This window comes from Lepidothrix coronata, unplaced genomic scaffold (genome assembly GCF_001604755.1).
Source record: "Lepidothrix coronata isolate B3197 unplaced genomic scaffold, Lepidothrix_coronata-1.0 Scaffold148, whole genome shotgun sequence".
NCBI classification, from domain to species: Eukaryota; Metazoa; Chordata; class Aves; order Passeriformes; family Pipridae; genus Lepidothrix; species Lepidothrix coronata.
In genome coordinates this window covers 705,735-722,708 of record NW_016690328.1, presented here as the reverse complement: position 1 = coordinate 722,708, position 16,974 = coordinate 705,735, and the positions used below count along the sequence as shown (strand labels likewise).

The following is a 16,974-nucleotide window of genomic DNA, read 5'->3' as shown; positions in this document are numbered from 1 at the left end:
CAAAGGAACACATCCTGAAAGGGGCTGAGCACTCACCATCTCCATTGGTTTCTGTGGGAGCCGGGTAGCACTTGGTCTTCCAAGAATTAGGCTTGGGAGATGATTTGAAATGTTTCAATCTGAAAAATGAGGTTGTAAACCACTAATGTGTGAAATTTTGCAGTTTTGGTTTGGGTTTTTTTTGCTTATGTCTTCTGACATCAGTGAAGAGCTGACTTGGGTCCTTGTATGTAAATAAATCAAGTGGAGTTCAGTCCCTGGGTGTTGGGAACATGGGGGCAAGAAGATGACTGTGGTGGGCTGACCCTGGCTGGGTGGCAGGTGCCCATCAAAGGCACTTTTTCACTCCCCTCAGCTGGACAGGGGAGAGAAAATATAAGGAAATGCTCATGTGTTGGGATAAAGGCAGGGAGAGATCCCTCACCAGTTACTGTCATGGGCAAAACACACTCAACTTGGGAAATTATCTTATTACCAATTAAACTGGAGTAGGGCAATGAGAAATAAATACAAATCTTCTTTATAAAATCTTCCCCTTCACCTTCACTCTTGATTTTCTCTTCTCCACCGTGGGCATCCATGGGCTGCAGGGGCACAGCTGCCTCACCACAGGCTGCAGGGGAATTCCTGCTCCAGCACCTGGAGCACCTCCTGCCCCTCCTTCTTCACTCACCTGGGTATTTTCAGGGCTGTTTCTCTCCCATCTTCTCTCTTAGGTTGGAGTTATACGCATCATTTTTCCCCCCCCCCACCTTCTTAAATCTTAAATCCCAGGGGTGCTGGCACAGATGCTGGTGGGCTTGGCCGTGCCCAGTGGTGATTCCATCATGGAGCTGGTTGGCACTGACTCCTTTTGACACGGGAGAAGCTCCCAGAAGCCTTTCATAGGAGCCCACCCCCCACTACCAAAAGCTTGCCAGGCAAACCCAACTCAACAACCCACAGATCTGGTCATTTACTGGCTGGGATTATTTATAAATTCCTGTTGGAGGTGGCACCTTTTAGTGGGCTCATTGGCTGTGTGGAATTTTAAATGTGGAAGGAGGGAGTGTTCCTGCTGAAGACTTTTTTTCTTTTTTTTTTTTCTTCAGTTCAAAGTGGTTTTATTTAACTTCAGGTGTAAGAGTAATTTCTCTTGCTGCAAGAGGGGAGAAGATGTGAGTTTGCCCCAGCTCTGGCCAGAAGCATCAGTTGATCTGATGCAGCACCAGTACTTCAGTTATTAAAAAGCTTCAATTAATAAAAAGCTTTGATTAATAAAGTCCCTTCACTGTGTTGCTCTGATAAACCAAATACCCAGCAGGAAGAGAAAGAAACTTGCTATTGGTTACATATTCCTTCCATAGAGTTCTTAGCTTTGTCTTTGGGCAGAAGTATCAGTTCACTGATATTAGACATCAGTGCGTGAAAGTGTTTTTCTATAAAAAGGAGAAAAGAAGAGGAAAAAAAATCCCAAACATTATTGCTTAAATATTATTTTGAATTCTTAAAGCTAACCTAGTGATACTAAAGCAATAGAAAAGGGGGAATATGTATTGAAATCAAAATGTTTTGACTGTCCTGAACTCAACTTCCATTCACGTACCCAGCTGCTGCTTTGTGAAAGTGATCCTGGAATTTTGAGCTCATTTCAGGCTTTTGTGACAGTCACTTGAGGTATCTTCAGCTTCTTCTTCCAGTATGGAAAATTGTTTTCTTGTTCAACTCTCCAGGTATCATCCCTGTGAAAGGGGATAGACAATCCTATACAGCACAGAGGGATTTTGCATTTCAAGCTCTGTCTGCCAGTGCTCAGGCAAGGAGGCTTTTCTTGCTTCCTCCATTGATTTAGGATTCACATTCTGAGCGCGTTGTAACTACAAGGAAATGAAATTCTCTCGCTTTCTGCTAAAATAAGAAGATTTACTCGGGGAAACAACTCTGTAAATACCACGTACTGCCATCTATGGCTCTGCTCGGGAAGCACATTGGCCGGGAGAGCCCTGCAAATGAAGCTGCTTTACAGTGACAGAGAAACCTTTTGTTCTGACCGAGGCTTTAAACAAGTGGCTCCAAGCTTCCAACAGCTGTTGGGGGAAGATGAAGTTCCCGGGGGAAGGGAATCCCAGCCCATCCCACTCCTATCGGTTTGGTGCCAGGGTCAGCAAGAGATGCTCAGAGCATGGAGAGGGGTTGCAAGTCGGCAGGAAAGCACCTGAAGAGCGGCACAAAGGAATTCCAGCCATTCCAGATGGGAAATTGGCTTCCTCAGTGATCCAATTTAAATGCCTCTAACTCTAAAACCTGCAGGATGGGGAATAAACAAGAGGAGTTAGAGATGTGCACAGGCCTGCAGGGGTGTGATCTTACTGGCGTCATGGAGATGTGGCGGGATGGTTCCTGTGACTGGATTGGGATGAATCCTATGACTGGAGTGTTGGAATGGAAGGATTACAGGCTCTTTAGGAAGGACAGGCATAGGAGATGAGGAGGGGGTGTCACCCTGGATGTCAGTGACCAGCTGGAGCACACGGAGCTCCTTTTGGGATGGAGGAGGAGCTGAAGGAGAGTTTATGGGTCAGGATTAAGGGAGGGCAGGGACAGGTGACAGTAGAGTGGGGGGCTGCTGCAGGCCACCCAACCAAGAGGATCTATGGGGCTTTGAAAAACCTGGCCTAGTGGAAGGTGTCCCTGCCCATGAGGTGGGGTTGGAACAAGATGATCTTGAAGGTCCCTTCCTACCCAAACCATTCTGTGACTGTGTGAAATGATGCTGTAATTATCATTACCGTTGCTATTTTTACAAGTTGTTCAGCACTTTCTCTCCTGTAAATAAAGTTTCTGAACAAGGATGAGGAAGAGATGAGCAGTTGTTAGAGAAATTCCCTTTATGTGGCCATTTGGTTTTGTCTTCACTGGCAATGGTGTCACTCTGGGCCAAAAGTGCACTTTGCTTTTACCTTCACACTCCTGGTCCTCAGCCTCTGGTTCCTGGATCTTCACCAGCTTTTGGCCTTGCCACAGGAGGAGGAATCCCTCTCCCTCCGTAGTCTGGCCAGAAGTGATGTGTAAAGCTCCTGTGATCCCCACAGGAGTGTGTGTGTCAGGGAATGGACATGTGGAAGAGGTGGGGGGTAGAGGTAAAGGAAGCTGGAGCCACAGTGACTGTAGATGGTCATTGTGGAATGGGAAGGCAGCAGAAGGATGTCATGAACATCTCCTCCCCACCCCTTCTGTTCCTAGTCAGGAAGTGAGGAAAGAGAAAAGCTCAGCATCAGTTCAAAGCTCTGGAAAAAGAGAATCGTGAATATTTAGGCTTGGGGCTCCATCACTCCTTCCTGCTGCCAGAGCCACCACCACAAATGCTTTCAGGGGTGGGTTTTATCCTCTCCCCTTGATGATCCCAGAGCTTTGGAACTCTGATGAGTGGCTTCCTCACCAACATTCCAGTCACTCATCCAAGCTCCATCCACCGTCTCAGGCCATGACTGTGTGTGCTGGTGCTTGTCCCCCTCATTAGGACTCTTCTTTTGGGCTCCATAAAGTTGTCCCCTGACCCTGGTGTGCAAAGCAGGCTGGTTAAGGGAGTGGGCTGGAGTTAGGGTTTTCCATGCTGTCACTCAGGAAGCTGGGACTGCTGCCCTGCCTCACTTTACAAGTCTAGAAAATGGGCTTAATGCTAAATTCCCATTTTAGGAGAAGCCTCTTTGCAAGTTGTCCAAGAATGGAGGACTTTGAGCCAAGACACTCCTTGAACACAGAAAATTTTTTCACTTAATAGATGCAACCCATGTGAGGAGGAACAGGACTTTCCTCCCTTGCCCTTAGAAGAGGCTGTGATTGCTGAGTTTGACATGTGATGATGTGAACCTTAGGCTGTGATTGCTGAGTTTGACATGTGATGATGTGAACCTTAACACTCCTGAGCAGCTCCTGCCAGCAGAAACCACAGCTGGTAACAGGAATCAAAAGTCATTAGAAATATGTATAAAAAATTGATGACAACAACAACAACAAAAGTGAGGTGGAAATGACAAGCCAGTGAGGGGGGGAATAGGAAAATCCCCTTCAAGTCCTGTGTAAAGCTGACTTATTCCATGTTACCCTTCAGCAGAAGGATGTGACTGGCTGGAAATTCGAAATGTTTAAGCAGATCTTTAACCAGACACAATGCAAGGTGCTATAGATGTAAACACAGTGGTATCTGTTGCTGGAGGGGAAGTAAACTGATTACTTACAAGCTGTCCTCCTTTGCAGTTATCCTCTTCAAACACATCCCCTGGGAATCCCAGGCATTCCCTTTTTTTTTTTTCTTGCCATCCTCATTTAAACCTCCAGTGGCTGGAGTTGCCCCTGGAAGGAGGGGGCTCCTCCAACAAACTGAACTCAGTTTCTCTGCATTGGAATTGTGCTTCCAGTGGATTTTAGGGGCAGATATATTATTCCAATGGCACTACAACCCTACCTTTCCAAAGTGGGAGGTGGGAGGACAGAGTTAACAAACCTAAACCAGCTCTGAACAGTTTCCAGCCCAAACAGACTATTTTCATCTATAGAAGGTGCTTCAAAAGAAAGTAGAAAAATGGGGCAGATAGAAAATGTTTTCCTCTCTCTTTCACGTCTCCCTCATGTACTTTGTAGTCTGAGACCCACTTAGGCCCCCGAAGCAGCTTAATCCTTGTCCCAAAATCTCTTTGCAGATTCCCAGAGGTGCTGCATTTATCCATGGAAATTCCCATCCCATTTTTTACTCTTGACCAGTGTTGCCTCTGACAACAAGAGGCATTTTCTGTGCAATAAGTGTGTTCTAAATTCAAAGTGTTTGTAAGGGTAGAGAGTTTGTTTATCTCTATTGAGTTTGCTGGGGGGGGGGTGACAGAGGGAAATGGAAAATTACTGCTGGATCCTACTCAAGCTTTTCAGTCATCCAAAACCCAGACAGAAAACAGACCATGGACAAAGGCCACAGAGCAGAGAAGAGAATGATAGCTGTCTCTTGGTTGTGTTTTTGGACAGCAAAGCCAGTGTTTGTTATAAAACCCACCCAGCACCTCCCCAGACGCTGTCATGGGTGGGTTGGCCTTACAGCACCATCAAGATGGTCTGGGGATGGTGTGTCCCAGAAGCTGTTGGGCCTTCTAATCCCTGCTTTTGCTATTCCTGTCTGCTTCTCTTTCCTCTGGGAATGACACTGGAAGGTCCCGGTGGTGCATTGAGTAACTTCAGGAGTCATCACACCATGTTGTGATGGGACAGAGGTTGCCAGTTTGGGATGAGCTGAGGCCTTTTGGTCATTTCTGCACAGTTTCAAGCAAAACAGGGCAGGGATCTCTGTTCTAAGTCTTTCTGTGTCACATAAATCATACAGCTGGGCAGAGTGGTCCCAGCAAGGCCCCTCCATGGGGAGCAGGGGAGACAACCATGAAAAAAAGGTGTCCTTATATGTGTTGTTTTAAGAGTATGGACTGTTCTCCCTGTGGATTCCATGCTTTGGTTGTTTTGGCAGGATGGAAGGAAGGGTATATGTCTCCCCAAAGGCAGACATATCAGGTCTAGGAGACCTGATGTTTTGAGAGCATCTCTTGCTCTATGAACAGATTTCTTTGCTCTCCAGATATCCTACAGGAGTGAACTTCACAGATCCCTGTGCATTGTGGTGAAGTTATTTCCTCTTCATCCCTTCACAGATGTGCAAAACCAGAGAGAAAAGGTGAGTTATTGTATTTGATTACCTCAACCCATTGCAGACCCCAAATCCTCACATGTCCTGTTCAGTGTTGCAGCTCACCCTCAGTTCTCCCCGGAGGGCACACAGTGAGAAATGAGGAGCTCAGGCCTGTCTTCTCTTCATTTTTAAGGTTTGGGTCATGTCTACCCTTTTATTAAATGAGGGTCTGGGGATTCACAAACTTCTCTACTTAGGCCTGGAAAGAAACAGGCTGCAGGGACATTTTTCAGCATCTGTGGACAACACTCTCAGGTACGTGGTGGGATTCCTGGGGTTGTCCTGTGCAGGGCCAGGAGCTGCACTTGATGATCTCTGTGGGTCCCTTCCAGCTCAGGATATTCTATGATTTTATGATCCATTGCATTGAGTACAGCTCCCCATTCCCACAAAGATGCGTTTTCCATCACTCCCCATTGCAGCAATGGGAACTGAAAATGGGTTTTAGTTTTTTCAGGGGCACTTTCTGGCACTTCTTCCTCGTGCTGAGCTTCTTTGCCATGCAACACAGGAGAGATTCCCAGCTGCACCTTGCTCTGTCTGGCCTCTCCAACCACAAGACAGGGAAAGTGAGTGCCCCTCATTCCCCCCACCACCCCAAAAGCAAGGCAGAGCTGCCCCACGGGGCTCACAGGGGCAGAACACATTTCTTAGGCTCTTTTTCCCAAGCACTCCGTGTTTCCCTCCAAAGCTTTCCCCTCTCCTGTTTGCACCTGCCAGGGCTGGAGAGAGAGAGAGAGAGAGGCTGGAGAAATAGAGAAGAAATCCCTGGGGGCCTCGGAGGCGCAGGGAACCTTCTTGCAAGAAAACAAACTCCCGAAAGGCTGGAGAGAGAAAGGGAGAGATTTCCATTCGGAGCATGCACGGCGCTAATCCAGCATAGCCGCCTGTCGGCTAAAAACACGCATTTCAGGCCCCAGCTGCCCCTTTGCTCCAGTCCCTGCTTAACTGGAGATGTCACAGATGCCTTTGGCCGGCGATGCTGCAGTGCCGGCTGGGGATGAGGAGAGGCTGGTTCGCTGCGCTCCACCACAGCCAGGGCTTGCTGCTCAGCTCCCCTGAAGGAAGGATTTTCTCTCTTTTCTCCTTCCCCGCGAAGTTTTTTAGGGATACAAGAGGTTTGAAGGTGTGGAAACGAGGGTAAAAGGGCTGGATGACGTGAAGGGAAGGGAGGAAAGGGAAAGAAGGCCGAGGGAAGGGGGTGGAGGTGCCCTGGAGAGTCCCTGTGAGGAGAAACGGGGTGCTCTTCACCCTCCCTAAGACAGAGGGATAAAGGCTGATGGCAGATGGGATCTTCACCTCTGCCCCTCGGGAAGGTCTGTGCCCTTCCTCTGTTGGGAAGCAGCAGCCCCGGACAGGGAGGGAGGTGGTTTTGTCAGGGAAAGGGGGTGGTTTCCCCCTTTTGGAGTAGAAAAGGTTAAAGACAAGGGGCAGGTCCTGAAGTCTGACAAGCTTCTGAAGACCCCCAGCTCTTCCCCCCTTCTCGAGCCTTATCCCTCTCCCCTCCACTCCCTTCCCAGACCCCCTCCTCTGCTCGGGAGGCTCCTCATTCCCGGGGAACCTTCCCTGGGCTGTAAAGCCGGAGGCAGCAGCTTTAGCCCAAAGCTGCTGGGATGCAGCCTGAGCCTTTCACCCCAGCCCATCTCCTCCTCCTCCATCTGCTCAAACTTTCCCTCTCCCCCACCTCCTTCTACCCCTGGGGCGTTACGTGGATGTGATATCCCCCTCACCTCATTCTCCCAATATTTTGGGTTAATGGAGCAAGGAATTGGGGAGGATGCCAGGAGAGAGGTTAAAATCAAACAATTAGGAAAGGGTTAACGGCTGTTGTCGTCTCCTGCCCTGGTGCAAAGCCACGGCCAAACCGGGGTGCTGGGGGAGGTCCCCCCATCACCGCCCTCCCCCTCATCACCCCCCCGCCTGCCGGGCTGAGGGGCTGGGGGACCCACTGCCCCGGTGGTCCCCGCCGCCCTGTCCCGTGTCCCGTCCCTCTCGGCAGGTTGTGAGCTCCGGGGAGGCTCCGTGGGGGCGGTGGGAGAGCCCCCCAGCCCCCCTGTCCCCGACGGTACCCCGGCAGCGCCGAGCCGCGTCTCTGCGCATCCCTCTGCGGGCGAGCGGCACCTCTCCGCGCCGAACCTCCGCAGGTTTTTTGGGGAGCGGGGAGGGGAGCAGAGCCCTCGCCATCCTCACCACCACCTTCCCGGCTCCCTCTTCACCTCCTGGCTCCCCGCTTAGGGCTAAGCTGTCCCGGGGAGGCTGCGCTGCCTGGGCTCCAGCGCGCTCCGGCTGTCGCTGGGCTCCTCTGCTCCATCCATCCATCCATCCATCCATTCATCCATCCATCCATCCTGTAGGCTAGCGGAGCATGCCCGATGCGATACCGTGTCAGTTCGGGTCCTTGCCTATAGCTGCCTGTGCGTGTGTATGTGTGTGTGCATTTCATCCCTCCCTCCTATCCCTCCCTCCCTCCCTCTCTCTCTCTCTCTCTCTCTCTCTCACTCTAATGTGTGATCTGGAAAGCTTATAAAAGCCTGATGTAATCCTTAATGCAGCCCCTGGCTACAAAGACTGGATCTAGTTTCACAGAGAGAGATTCAGAAGCAGAATTTAAAAAAAGAAAAAGAAAAAAAAAAAAAGAAAAGTGGGGGGAGAAGAGAGAGAAAGAAGGAAAAGCAGACGAGTGGATTTTAAACAAACATATCTTTCTGAAGAAGACCATTCTCGCTCCTCGCTGCTGGGAAAGCTACTCTGAACCCTGCTGTATATTTTTATTTTTTTTTTCCAAAGGAGAAGACTTGATTGTCTGCTTGGATCTAATGATTTACTGGCTTTTAACTGCGTTTTCCCTCTCTCCTAAGGATTCCTCAAAAAACGGCTTAATTATTTTCGGCTTTTCTCTTCTACCTGCCTGTCTGCAGAGACACCAAAGGTTCTCCCTTCCTTTCCCTTCCCACCCCCATTTCTTTTAGGATTTTTTCCCCCTTTTCCCTTTAATACATATATATATATATATATATATATAAATGTGTATGTATATATATATGTAGAGGCGAGAGTGGAGGAAGAGGAGGGAGGGAGAGCTCTGCCATCCTTTGGACTTCACGCGCTGCCCAATGTTGGGCTGGTTACCCCTGGATATGTTGCTGGTTTCCATTTGGAATTTGACAAAGGGAAGAAGGAGGATATAAAACCTGGGGAGCTCGGCAAGGTAAGGGGCTCCCGGCCACCCTTCCTTCTTCAACGGAGGGTAGGGAGAAAGGGAACGCGACTTCTCCGGGCTGCGCTTTGCCTGGAGCGCAGGGGGGGGGTGTCTGTCTCCATCCCCAGGGAAGGCAGGGATGGGGGCAGCGCTGGGGGCCCCTTCCTCTGCTTTTACCCCTGGAAACAGCACCCGGAGGGTGCTTTCGTCCCCTCAGCTCTGCAATTTGGACGGATAGAGCATAATCATTCCCTGACATGGGAAGTTTTAACTTTTGTGCATGCGGGTCCTGTGGGCAAACATCAAGCGGTGGAGGAAAATATTGATGTCTGCAGGATGCGGAGGGGGAAATGCAGTCGTGTCCTGGGGAAAGCAGCTGGGGATTGGGTTGGTTTTTTTGGGGGGGAAGGCAACCAGGAGAGGGAAGAGGAGCGGGGGATCGCGGCAGGAGAGCTGCAGAGCCAGCCGGGGCTGAACTGCAAAGTGCTGTGAAGCCGCGGTGCCTTCGCGGGCAGCCCTGGGGTCCGGGACTCCTCAGCCTGCAATGTTGGCAAACAAAGTCTCGGAAGGACAGGCAGCTGCCTGCCCCGGGCGTGAATCTGCCCTTATCACAGCTTCTCGCCTTCCCCTTTTGCCTTGGAGAGGTGGTGGGAGGGTGAAGGTCTTTTTTGCTCCGCCGCTTGTGTGGCTCCTACCCGGGGCTGGAGGCAACGGCTGGGGAGGGGTGAGCCCCTGATGTTGCCCCCCCAAATGCCATTTATCAGCACTTTGCTTCACACGGGAGGAGAAAATGAGCCTTTAGCCTGTGTAGGGCTCGGAGTACGGCACAGACACACAGACACACACATGCTGCTCCCGGAGCCGTGCTCCTGGGGGATGCTGGCACCCAGGCACGGCTTAGCCTTTCTTTGAGGATGGGGAGGAGGGTGGCGAGAGAAGGAGTCTCCATCGGGGATGCGTAATTACAAAGCATCTTGTTCTGAATCACCCTGTGTGGGAATGAATCGCAAAATTTGTCTCTCCCTCTTCCCCCACCGCCCCCTTCCCTTTCACGGCCTGACATTCGCTGATGGAGGGTGGCTGTTGATGCATCTTCAGACTTTCACAGAGAGGTGTTTCAGCCATGGCTTTGCCAAGGCTGGAAGGAAAAGGGGAAAAGCGGGATGGAGGGGATCAGGTGGATGTTTCAAAGGGACTTTTCAGCCTGGTTGTGCCCCCGGTCCTGGCTGAGAGCAGCAGCGCTCCCCGAATCGAAGGCTCGGGTTTCAGATCAACTCCGCCAGGTCCCTTCGACTGTGACTCACACTCAGGTCCCCGATCCTGCCCTGGCCACGGGAACAACCCCTGTGAATCCGTTGCACAGACAGGAGGTGGTAGGGAAGGGAGCATCAAGGCAAGGTCAAAGGGATGGAGGGCAAAAAGACACCCCCCCTTCCACCCCTGACCACTCCATCCCTTCGGAGCCGAGGCTTTCCAAGGCTCAGGCTCAACCCACCTCCAGCACCGGGTCTGGCGAGTGCCAGGGCCAGCTGACAGCTGATGGCTGAGGGAGGAGGAAGAGGAGGAGGGGAAGGAGGGGGCTGAGGAAGAGCGGAGCTACTTTGACAGATGCCCAAACCTGCCTGTGCGGCAGAGCGAGAATCGCAGCGTCTCCAAAGCCTCCCTGGGAGGGAGCCAGGGGTGCTCCGGGCGCAGGGGACACCTCCCCAGCCCCGTTACCTGTTGATTAGCGACAGGTTTGCTCTCACCTGACCGTGCAAAGCCTGAGGGAAGCCGGGAGGGATGAGCCCCCGGCACTCGGCGGAGTTGCCTGATGACCTCCGCGGCGGAGCGGGGAGGGCTGTGTGTTAATGGTGATGACTCTGCTTTGGCTGGTGCTGAAATATCTGTATTATCTATTATCAGCTGGGAGACGAGGCTGGAGGCTTCGCAGAGCTGGGATCTCATCCAAAGTCCGGGCAGCTAAAGGAAACAAACAACTCCCCATGCATATTAAGTGGGTCCCTAATTAATTAATGACTCATTAACCTGGGTCCCACAGTCCTTTCTGTGCGGGAGACCTCTCCGAGGAACAGGAAGGAGGTCTCAGGGAAGAGCCAGGGAGGTTTTTACCCTGGGAGGGTGCTGAGGAATTGCACCAGCCAAGCCGCACTGCCAGGGGACAGGGTGGGTACGGCGCTGAGCCAGGCAGGGGACAGGCAGAGGGCTGAGCAGGCAGGACACCCTGTCTGAGGGTGCTCAGAGGGGCATGAGGAGCACGGGGGTGCTGAGGCAGGGGGAACCGGGGACCTCCATGCTCTGTGTGATCTAGAGGGGTCAGGGTGCAGCATTGCTTCTGCTGTGGAGGGAGAAGGGGAAGGCCAGGAGGAAACGATGGGGTAAAGGCACAGGCAGGGCAGGAGCAGGACCCCTGGCCCTTCCCATAGCACTTGGGATGGTGTTGCAGAGCCTTGGGTGGAGGGATAGGGGCTTGGAGCCCCTCATAACCGACCACTAAAGGTGAAGAGGCTCAGGGAAGGACTGTCTGCAAAGTGCAGGGGTTTTCTAGTTATGAATTTTCTCTACCTCTCTTCTCCTTACACGGGGGAAACTGAGGCAGGTCCGTGTGCCAGACCCCATAGCCTGGCTGGGAAATGTGTGTGTGGGGAGACACACCTGATCTCCAATCAGACCTCAAGGAGCAGCCACAGGCACCCTCCACGGTGGGGGGAGCACCCCCCCATCCCACTGTTTTGGCACACCAGGAAGACCTGCAACATTCTCTGCCCCACAGGCCCTCAGAGGTGGTCTGGGACAGTCACACAGCCCTTCTCTCCCTTACATCACCCCACAGACTCCCTTTTTAACCACCCTAAACTCAATGACACCCCCTCCCAACACACACACGCGCACACACACATGCACACTCTCCATCCTTCCCACAGCATCGGGACCGTTCCCGCTGGAACCGCGGGGGCGGGAGAGGCTGGGAAAGGATGGGAGGGCATCTCAACCTGGTGTCAGGGTCCCCTCCACACCTCCCCCTGCCCATCCGCGGTACCGGGGGGGCTGTCGGGGGCGGTCGAGGCTTGCGGCGAGCGGCGGGGAGGTGGCGCTCGCAGCCCGGCTATCGCCGCTCGCCGCCCCCGGAGCGCTCGGATGCTCGGCACAGCCCGTGGAGCGCTGCTCCCCCTTATCCCCTCCCCCCCAAAAAAACCAAAAACACCCCACCTGCACGGCTGGGGCTCGCAAGAAGCGCTGCCTCGCACCCCGCACCCGAAACACGCCGCCCACGGGGGTTTATGTCTCACTCTCTAGCATCACCTTCCCATGGACTTTTTGCCCCCCTCCCCCGTGTTTCTTTTACCACACTCCCCCACGTTTCATCCTCCCTCTTCTTCCCAATTTCAACATCGTTGTGAAAATAGAGGCTCGTTGAGCTTCCACGGGGTCTCCATGGGAGTGCAAGTGGGGTGAGCAGCTCTGTTACCTCCGTGCCCAGGATTGAGGGGGGCAGCCCCCAGCTCCAAGGGCTTGCTGAGGGTCTTCACACCATCCCTTGCTCTGTACAAGCGGGGGAAAAGGATGCCCGAGCACTCTGCTCCTGAGAGTCCACCCATAGTGGGATCGTGCCCCATCATCTCTCCTGGGAAGGGGAGATGATGGAAGGGATTCCCGCAGTGACTGTGCGGCTACAGATGGCTTTTCTTTGCCCCTTTTTAGAGGGAGGGAGAGGGGAAAGCAACGTGTTCGTAGATCCAGATTCACCTTCTCCCGTAGCTCGAGTGCAGCACGCAGGAAATCCCCTGTCATCGATACCTGTTGCCGGGGATCAGCTCGGCTCATTAATTAGCTCCAGGAAACCTGCGCTGGTAAACAAATGAGTCAATGCTTTTCTCCGGGGCTGATCCCGGGCTCGCAGTGGACCGGTTGCCACCTTTCTAGGAGAGGTGCAAAGAGAGAGGAGTATTTTCTTCAAGATGGATGACAGGCTGTCTCTGGAACCAGCTTGCCTCCTCCCCTTGGAGAAAATTCCCATCCCCAAGCGAGCCTTCCAAGGGAAGGGAGCTGGCACCTGGCCTGGGGGTTTGCAGAGGAGTCTTGGTGTCACAGCACATGTCAGAACGGCTCCGTGTGGCTGCAGAGAAAGTCCCCATCACATCCCAGTGTTCACCTTTCACAGGATGCTCCCGTGTCCTTCTCATGGTTCCTTCCCCAAGTTCCCTGGGCTCTCTGCTTGTCTGAGGTTTGCAAAAGGTGCTGAGATTAAAGAGGGCAGGAGGGTGGTGCTTGTGCTCGGGTGAAACTTGGCCAAGAGTTAAGTTGCTGGTGGGAGTTGCTGTCCATCCATATATTTGGGTGGCGTAGGGATTTGGGGTCTGAAGCACAGGAAGAAAGGGGCTGGGGCACCGTTTTCTCAGCCAAGGTGGGGATAGGAGGGATGTCTTCCAGGGAAAACAGCGTTTCACTGTTCCATCTGCACTGGAGAAAGAGGGGCTCCTTTTGATTTGAGATGCACTCCTTTCCTTTACATTAACTATTAGGAAGAAATTCATCCCTATGAGACGGGTAAGGCACTGGAATGGGTTACCCAGAGAAGCTGTGGCTGCCCCATCCCTGGAAGTGTCCAAGGCCAGGTTGGACAGGGCTTGGAGCAACCTGGTCTAGTGGAAGGTGTCCCTGTCCATGGCAGGGGGTGGAATGAGATGAGCTTTAAGGTTCCTTCCAACCCAAACCATTCTGTAACTCTGTGATTCATGTATGGCCCCCTAAGATCCCAAATCCACAGGGACAAGCCCTCTAAGTCCCAAATCACTACAACAGGGAGCTGTGCCAACCCTCATTTCTCCAAGTCAGGGCCAGCACAGATGTTATCCTGGTCTTCAGCATCCTCCAGCATCCCAGTGTTGGAGGTTCCATCTGCCTTGTAACCGTTCTTAATGTTCCTTCTGCCCAAAAGGCAATTCTTCCAGAACCCCACACCATCCCTGACCCAATATTGGTTGCATTTTATTAGAACATAAGAAACTATCAACTGGAAGTCAAACTTGTCTTTTGGAGAGCAATCTGGCAGGGCAGCCCACGGGGAGAGAGTAATTCCCTCTCTCTTACATGCACTCCATATGATATTTGGCTCTTTAATACGGTTTGCAGGGTGCTGAGGCTACAAAACACAACAATAAAAAAGAATAAGGGAAAGGAGAATGAGCAGTAAATGAAGTCCCTTCAGAACATCCATTTGTCGTCACGTCTTGGGCTTAGAAATTCCTCGCGGTGCCTCTTGGAGCGAGGGGTTTGTATTAGTCTGATTATGCTGAGATAATCTGTCATGTTGCTTCAGGAAGCTCTGAGGGAAGAGGGGGAAAAAAAAAAGAAAAAAAAAAAAAGGAAAGGAAAGATAATATTTTAAATCAGAGGGCTGCTAGATTGGTGACTCTGTCTGGCAGACACACATCACTGCCCCCTTTATGAAAATTTAAATTGGTTACCTCTGTCAGAGAAAATGAGAGATTTGCTGATTTTAATTTGTTGGAGCGAAACACCCCCTGCCAATGTTATCAGAATTAAACCAGGGATGGTTTCCTACTCTCCTTCTCCTACTCCCTCTGCATTTTTTTCTGAAATATCCCTTCATAAAACATTGATTAAGGAGTGACCAGCTGGTGACAAATGAGCTGTTGAAAAGGCAGGCTCTGTGTTGTTGGTGCCCTGCCTTGTCCCTGGGACAAGGAGGATCAGGGAAAGCAAACGGGATCTGGAGGAAGAACGGACAGAGCCCTTGTAAGAAAATCTAGGAAGGAAGGAAAACTACCTGTTTGGAGTAGCTGGGGGTAAAAATGGAAGCAGATGGGTGTAATCTTATGTGATGCACTGTGTGCTGGCTGAAGTGCACACATGCAGCAAGATATATAAAATATACAAAATCCTCCTTCCCGTGAGCATCAGTTTTCAAGTTGTTGGTTTACTCCAGGTAGAGCTGCTGCTTTCTGACTTGATTTGTCCTGAGAGAAGGACACAGGAATCCTGCATATGTTTGGGGCACCATTTTGTGCAAACCATGTGCAGGTACCAGTAGATATCATTGCCAGCTCTTTCTCTGCACATCTAGTTTTTTGGTCAGAGGCAGGTCTTGTGATACCTCATGCTGTGATTTCAGCACTCCCACCTGCATGCTCACCTTGTCAGCTGCCTGTTTACAGGCTGGCTTTGCTAGATGGAGGTGTTCCCTCAGTTTTTGGAGCTCAGCTGGCCTGGAGCACAGTCCTTGCTGTTTGCAAAATGTCTCTTTTCTTTCTTCCCTCTGTCAGTTATTAGGAATATCCCATCCCTGGCAGATGTACCTATTCCATATTCATTGAGAGTTAGCAGAACTCTCTCTCTCTAAATGCATTTGGGATAGGGGTCATGATATCCATGCTAAAATAGATTTGGAGCCAAAACTTTTTGTCCAATCTGTGCTCCTGTCTTCTTGTGGATGATCATTTAATTCTCCAGGTCTACAAACCACTGGAGGTTTGGTGTCCTCAACATAAAACCCCATAGCTTGATTTTAAAAGCTGCAATTCCCACTATGGACCAAGGACATCCTCACAGGGCTGATCTCATCCACTGCCAAGCCCCGTGGCTCAGGCCAGGGAGTCAGGTCACAGTTAATTAAGACATTGGTCCCTCTGCACTTGGGTGTTCTCATTTGTGAAATGGGAATGCCTGGATTCCTCCTTCCCAGGGGGGCTCCGTGCCAGCATTCAACTGGATGTGGTCAAACAACATTTCCTTTGGAATTCTGAGATGAAGGACACCAGCTAAGCACAAAGAATGAATTATTCTTCTTGTGCCTTGACTGTGAGTGTATGTCCACCCTTAAATCTTCTGTGTCATATTTTCTTGTCCTTTCTCAGTCTTTATTTTCTTGAAGCCTCTCCAGAGCCAAGGCTTTGGAAGTATGAAAATCTCCTGTACCTGCCTTGGATTCCCTCTGGATTAAACACATATTTTTTCCAGGAGACTTTGTATAATGCTGCAGAATGGCCCTCTGTGTAGTCCAGCACTCATTGACATGCAAATGGATTAATCCTGGGGTGGGAGTCCGGCTGAAACTGGATGTTGTTGAGCAGGAATCTAACAATGGTGATCTTCTGGAAACAAATATCTGCTGGTTCCTGCAAATGAAAGTCGATACACCTTCAGCAGGAAATCTGTCCCGGTGGGGTCTTTTATATTGAGAGCCCTGTTGGTAGATTTATTCATTGTGCAGGTCCTGTTCCCTTAACAAGTCAGTTATTCATTGGCCATTGCTTGAGGGTGTGTAGAATTTATGGTCATAGTCCTGTAATCAGATATTTTGTTATAGAGGGCTTCGCCACCGTAGAAGGTTTGAATAAATCAGTATGCAGCAAAAATTGATCCTCTCACAATCTATTTCTGGACTCATCTCCTGCTTTAGGAGTGTTTTCTCCCTTCTGGAACCACATTATTAAAGCCTTTGCATGTCTGTGCTGTGGTCAGCTCTACCAAAGCTATGCATTAGTGCATGTGTGCAGACAGACACACACTTAGGTGTGTTTTCTGGGCCCGATTTTTATTCTGAGATTCTTGAGATACATGCTGTTGCCATTTCCCAGCCAAAAAAAAAAAAAAAAAAGCCAAACCAAAAAAACCCCCAGTTTTTCCTCAATCACCTGACTTCAGCATCTGCAGGTTGGAAAGAACTGCTTGAAAAGGCTTTAATCAACCGCCAGTGAAGAAAGAGAAATCAAATTTTGAGTAGCTGCATTGGTGCCTTAAGTACTAAAGAGCTTGGCCCTCTAATCTCCACTTCTCAGATGTTGTTCTACAATCTGATCAGCTCTATTGAGCTGAAACAGGGGTTAATTGCTAACAAAATGCTCCACACATTTGTGCATACAAAGGAAGGGGCAAGGGTGAGCACCTTGCTTTTTTGGAGCTTATTACAATCTTGCTGTGTGCAGGTGATGGCCAGGGAATTTGTTTCTTGTATGTGCCCCAAGAATACCTCTCTATGAGGATAAAATTCCAGCAGAGCCTCTGATTTTTATGGCAGAAATGGGGGATGGGAGGAGAGGAAAGTTCT

The 16,974-nt window shown here is 50.8% G+C and overlaps 1 protein-coding gene across 11 annotated transcripts in view; it reads left to right on the top strand.

The window, feature by feature from the left end:
* Nucleotides 1-8,181: 8,181 nt before the first annotated feature.
* Nucleotides 8,182-16,974, top strand: part of ADGRB1 (adhesion G protein-coupled receptor B1) — a 291,927-nt gene continuing 283,134 nt past the window's right edge. For 10 of the 11 annotated variants that reach the window (XM_017828467.1, XM_017828471.1, XM_017828470.1 and 7 more), the window contains exon 1: nt 8,182-8,912. The gene's annotated coding sequence lies outside the window, so the exon portion shown is untranslated. The remainder of the gene's footprint in view (nt 8,913-16,974) is intronic. The other variant, XM_017828466.1, reaches the window with a different exon arrangement.